The sequence below is a fragment of the Rattus rattus genome, chromosome 6, assembly GCF_011064425.1.
Source record: "Rattus rattus isolate New Zealand chromosome 6, Rrattus_CSIRO_v1, whole genome shotgun sequence".
NCBI classification, from domain to species: Eukaryota; Metazoa; Chordata; class Mammalia; order Rodentia; family Muridae; genus Rattus; species Rattus rattus.
This window is the reverse complement of record NC_046159.1, coordinates 35838932-35845105: the sequence shown is the minus strand read 5'-3', so window position 1 is coordinate 35845105 and position 6174 is coordinate 35838932.

The window sequence follows — 6174 nt, the reverse complement described above, 5'->3', positions numbered from 1 at the left end:
GACTCAATGAAGATCAGAGGAGGGAATTATTTATCCCAGAACTGGAGTAACCAGTAACTGCGAGCTGTCATGTGGGTATGAAAAACTGAACACAGGTATTGTGTAACAGCCGTACTCTTAACTATTGAGCTATCTGTACAGCAACAAGTATGAAAATTTACACATACCTATCCTGTATATTCATCATAATTAGCCATCCTCCTCACACCCTTATTTCCTGTAATGGGTAAAGGCTTTATGTTTTCTACTCTCCTTTTACATAGGATAGTGAGTACACTTTGCCCTGTTTTACCTGACATATTTCTCTTGATGTAATTTATGTTATTCATTTCTCTGCATCCAGTATTACTCCATACTTCTTACACCTAGATAACACTTCCTTGTGGTTATTTACCACGTTTTCGTCATTCACTGCTGTGCTGATAGGCACCTAGTCTGGTTCTTAGCTACTGTGAGGAGGACAATAATAACACAGCTTTGCTTTGTTCACGTTCTCCATTTCCTTTGGGAATACAGCCAAGAATCAGACAGCTGCATCATGTGGTAATTCTATTTTTGTTTTTTAGGAGAATCTTTGCACAGTGATCCACAGTAGCCAGACCTACATTCCCAGCCACTGCTGTGTAAGGAGATTTTGGTGTTATTATTTATTTGTTTCTATGTGCTTCACTGGTAGTTTGTGTTCTGTATTTGTCTGTTTGGTTTTGGCTTGGATTTTATTCTTCTCTTTGGATAATAACCTCTCTAACCAGTGTGGGAGATCCATTGTTTTAGGTTTGATTTTCATGTCCTTGGTGTGCAACCGTGTTAAAAAGAATGATTCATGCATTTACCTGTCACTTGGACCAGTTCTTTTGAGGTATCTTACTCAGATCTATGGACCTGCTTTTAGAAACATTTTTCTCTTCTGCATGGATGTATTTTGAGTTCTTTATATAGTTTGGAAACCAATCCCCTCTTGGGTAAAATTCTTGATATGCCAGAGTTCCTGAGTTGTACATAGTCACATTTCTTAAATTTTGTCTGTGTAGCTTAGATTTTGTGTGGCCCTTCCAGAAAAAAATCATATACCAATATGTTGACAATTTTCTCCTGTTCTAGTGAATCTCAGAGCATCAGATCTTAAAATGACTGACCCATTTCAAGTTGATGTCAAGAGTAAGATCCAGCTGTACTTTTGCTCTTCTTTGTGTGACTGTCCAGTGCCCCTTGCACCATTTCTGGCAGCAGTTAGCTTCTCTGCAGTGTGTATTCTTTGCCCCTTCGCTGAGCATCAATTAGTTGTAGAAGCCTGAGTTGACTTCAGATATTCTATTGTTTAATTCAACAGTGTATCTGCTTTTTATTTTAAATACCATAACTGTTTTATTTGTATATTACTGTAATATCTCATTTTATTGGATTTTTATTTACATTTCAAATGCTATCCCCTTTCCCCCACCCAACCAACCACCCTTTCCCACCTCCCGCTCTGACAATCCCCTATACTAGGGGGTCCAGCCTTGGCAGGACAAAGGGCTTCTCCTCCCTTTGTTGCCCAACAAGGCCATCCTGTGCTACATATGCAGCTGGAGCCATGGGTCTGTCCATGTGTACTCACTCATTGGATGATGGTTTAGTCCCTGAGAGCTCTGGTTGGTTGGTATTGCTCTTATGGGGTTGCAAACCCCTTCAGCTCCTTCAATCCATTCTCTATCTCCTCCAATGGGGACCCTGTTCTCAGTTCAATGGTTGGCTTCAAGCATTTGCCTCTCTATTTTTCATGTTCTGGCATAGCCTTTCAGGAGACAGCTATATCAGGCTCCTGTCAGCATGCACTTATCGGCTTCAGCAATATTGTCTAGGTTTGGTGGCTGTAATTGGGCTCGATCCCCAGGTGTGGCAGGCTCTGAAGGTCCTTTCTTTCAGTCTCTAATCTGAACTTTGTCTCCATATCTCCTCCTGTGAATGATTTTGTTCCCCCTTTTCAGAAGGACTGAAAAGCATCCACACTTTCTCATTAGGCATCATGATGTCTCGAGCTTTGCTTTTTCTGTTTCCAGGTAAATTAATAGGATTGTATTTTCTATTTCTTTGAAAACAATCATTGGTATCTTGATGGCAATCGTGATGTATAGACTGTTTCACACAGCATAAATATTTTAACTATTATTTTTTCAGATCAATGAACATGGGATAACTCTCCCTGTCATAGAGTCCTCTTTCAAAATCTCTAACAAGAGTTTTGTAATTCATACTTGTGTGTTTTTACTTCTGCAGTTCAGTTCATCCATACATTTAAATTTACATATTGTTTTGCCGTTGTGAATGTCATTGCTCTCATCATTTCTTTCTTAGCAAATTTATTAATATATAGAAAGAATTTTTTGTGTGTATTGATTTTGTAGTCTACTTCAGTGAACTTACTAGTTCTGACCAGTATTTAGGTGATTTTATGTTTTTGTATGGACAGAATCATACCATCTACAAGCAGATAATTCAGCTTCTCTTATTTGTGTGTCATTCATTCCTATCGTCCAGTTGACCTGGATAAAATTTCTAGTTCTATACGGAATAATTTTGGACAGAATGAGCAACTTATCAAGCAGAGGCAACGCTTTCAGCATCACCACCCCTTCAGCAGTATATTTATTTTTCACTCAAAGTAATACAAGAATTACATTTTTAATTTGGAAGAAAGAGCTTGGCAGAAAGAGCTTGCAGTGGACAAAAAGACATAGAACACTGCCGAGTTCTGATATTACTCATTTCAGTTTTCCCCATCACTGCCACCATTTATTAGTTTGTCAAGAAAATAAGGCCAATATATTGTCATAAAATATAGATATCATTTTATTCATAATTTTAAACTAATGTCCTGCTAATAAAGGAGTCCATCTAGAAAGCTATATTATATTTAGTTATCCTGGTTTTCTAGGTTTACTTGGACTAATTTTTTTTTTTTAGAATTTCTTGATTTTAGAGAAATAGACAATATTGAGATGTGGGTAAACTGATATTTTGTAGAATATCATTTAATTCCATTTCTCTTAATTAAAATGGGGTTATGAGTCTTTGAAAGGATATCCATAGTAATATAATACCAGTTTTGATAGAAGTAACACTAGCATTGGAGAACTTGTTCAGGTCAAGGTACAAATTTCAGAAGTCAGTCCTTGCTTTCCAATATGTGGGTTCTAGCAATTAAACTCAAGTAGTCAGGAATGGCAGTAAGTGCCTTTACCATTGAGCCATCTTGACAGACTGAAGCAATAAAATCAAGTGGCATTTAATATACAAATTTTTGTAATGGCCATTTTCACCTGTATGTCAGTGTGTGTGTGTCTGTACACATGTCCACGTGTATATATGCATATCTATGCAGATTCTATGTGGCAACCAGAGTCTTTCTTGGAACTTGGTGCCTACTAATTCAAGTAAATTGGCAAGCCAGTACCAAATATTTTTTAGAATTCACAAAATAAGTACTGGAATTACAGGTGCCCACACCATACTTGGATTTTGACAAGCATTTTGGGAACCTAAACAGGTTCCTGTACCTGAACAAGAAGTACTTTACTGAATGATCCCTGGCCACAGCCTTGCCAGATTTTCTCATTTTGTTCAGAATCTCTGAAGTTTAGAACATGATGTTACAATATAAACCTCCTGAGACATTCTCTGTATTGAAAGGGCTCTGTAAATCAGTTTTTAATCAATTCTTTCTTAAAAGTTTCAGTTACAACATCAGTCACAATTTAATTTATGGGAAAACTTTATTTTACAAGAAGCAAAATAAATCTAATACAAAAGTTCTTAAGGCATGATAAAACTTTAGACCTTATCATTGATTATAAGTATCATAATAATCATAATCACGCAATCAGTACTCAGAAAGAGATAAGACTCAAAGGGAAATATATTCTTAAATTTATAGATGACCGGATGTATTTTTTTTTAATTAGAGAGAATGAAGTGATTGGCTGATACTCACTCTTCTTTTAGCAGAGCTGATTCATTTCCCATCAACCACCTCCATGTGCAACTCTGTCTTCCAGAGAGCCAATTCCTAACTCTTTGTCACCTACATGCACCTGCAGATACATACTCTCAGACACACACATCAGTCAAACTAAAATTTATCTTAAAGAAGAGTTGACTCATTTATTACGATTTCATGAATATTTAAGTCTTTTTATTAGGTTTTAGCTTTTGAGGTATAATTTAAATGTATTAAAATGCATTTAGGTTGAGTACATAGGTTGAGGAGTTTATAAAAGGATAAAATATGTGTTATAATTTACATAGTAATAATTACAACAGTCAAGATGTATAGCATTTACATCACCGTGAAAATATATCATGAACCAATGTTTTCTCAGACCATTTTCTATACCCAGCTGTAATTTGAGCAACTTACACTAATATACTGGGATGTCAAATAAACAATATTTATGGAACATGCCTATGTCTCTGTCTTGCGTTTCATTTTTAGTCATATTTTGGAGATTTGTCTCTGTCGTGACAGTATCTTGAGGAGCTGATATCTCTTCATTCAAATATTCCCTCCCAGAAGAGGAAAGCTTACCAGGTACATGAAACTCATAAGGCTCTGGAGCTCACAAAGCTTATAAGAATCATGGGGGCCTCCTCCTCAGGTTTGTGAACAATTATTGAGGAGACTGCTTCTCTGTGTTGTAACTGACTGACAGTTGTTCAAGGATCGACAATGACACAGCTTTTGTGAGTAGTCACTCACCTCAGTAGAGGCACTGTAGGGTACAGCCACCTCTCAGCTACTTATGCTTCTACAGATAACCCAGGTAAATATTGGCTCATCAAGTTGGGTGGGAGTGAAATTGTTTCTTTTGATTGTGGTTTTTTCTTTTGTGTTGTTTTGTTTTATTGTTGTTCCCTCAGTTTGGAATGAACCCAAACACATTCCTCAGGGATAGAGATGTGGAGCATTAGAACACTGGATACTCTTGTAGAAACAGTTCTCAGAACCCACAAGGTGGCTTACAAGTGCTTATAACTTTAATACCAGGAACACTCAGTGTGTGCACAAGGGCACATATGTGCATTTATACATAAATGCACATGAACATGCATATACACATAAATAAAAATAATAAATCTTTTTTTTAAAAAAGAAGTGATTCCCCATAGAAGGTTAATAGTAGAGTCACATTTTTGTTTTCATTCGTATTCATACCTTTCCCAATTCCACCCGGATCCACATTTCCTTCCCTACTTTTGCAACTGTGTGTTTCTGTCCAATCCAATTTGTTTCTCCCATACAGTCTTGGGTATGTGACGTTTTCCATTGGAAATGGCTGACTTAGCAAGAGCTACACTCTTAAAGAAAAGAGATTGTCACTGTTCCAGCAATGCCAATTGCCAATGATTCCTCAATTAAGAGTGGGACTTTATTTTACCTCTCTGCTCCATGTTGGAATTTGGTCTGGCTTGAGTTTGGAGAGGTGTTGGGTGTGCAGGGTCAAATTCTGTGAATTTATATGTGCAGCTTCTGCCTTGTGATATCTAGAAAATACTGGTACTTTGTAGTCATCTGCCATGTCTGGTTCTCACATCCTTTCCAAATCTCCTTCTATGATGATTCCTGAGCCTTGGGAGGAATGAGTATGCTATATATGCCATTTTTTATGGCTGAGTAGTCTGTAGTTTACTATCTGCACATTGACAAGTTGTGTATATCTGTATTTGATTAAATAATTGTAGGTCTAGCTCAGCCTGTCTATGCTGTTGACAGATGTTTGATTTCATTGTATTTTGTCAATATAGTAAAACAGTGTAATGTGTACATATGAATATCTTTGAATATCAAATTTTATTTCTTTAATGGATATATATATATATATGTTGAATTGCATGGTCTGTGGATGCATAATTTTAAAAGAAATGGATACAGATGTGTACAGTGATGATACCATGCCATATTTGGTTGAGAAATGTATAAAGACACCAATTCTTGAAGACCCTAGCAAAAACCAAACAGTTTCAATTTTAATTATTCTACTGACAGCAGTGGTGTTTCATTTTAGTTTGACTTAATGTAATCAGAGTAAATAATAATAACAATATTTTGCATCTTTTCAAAATTATGTATATATATGTTATATATACATAAATCTCAATGTATAAATATGTATAAATTATTACCTTATTATATAC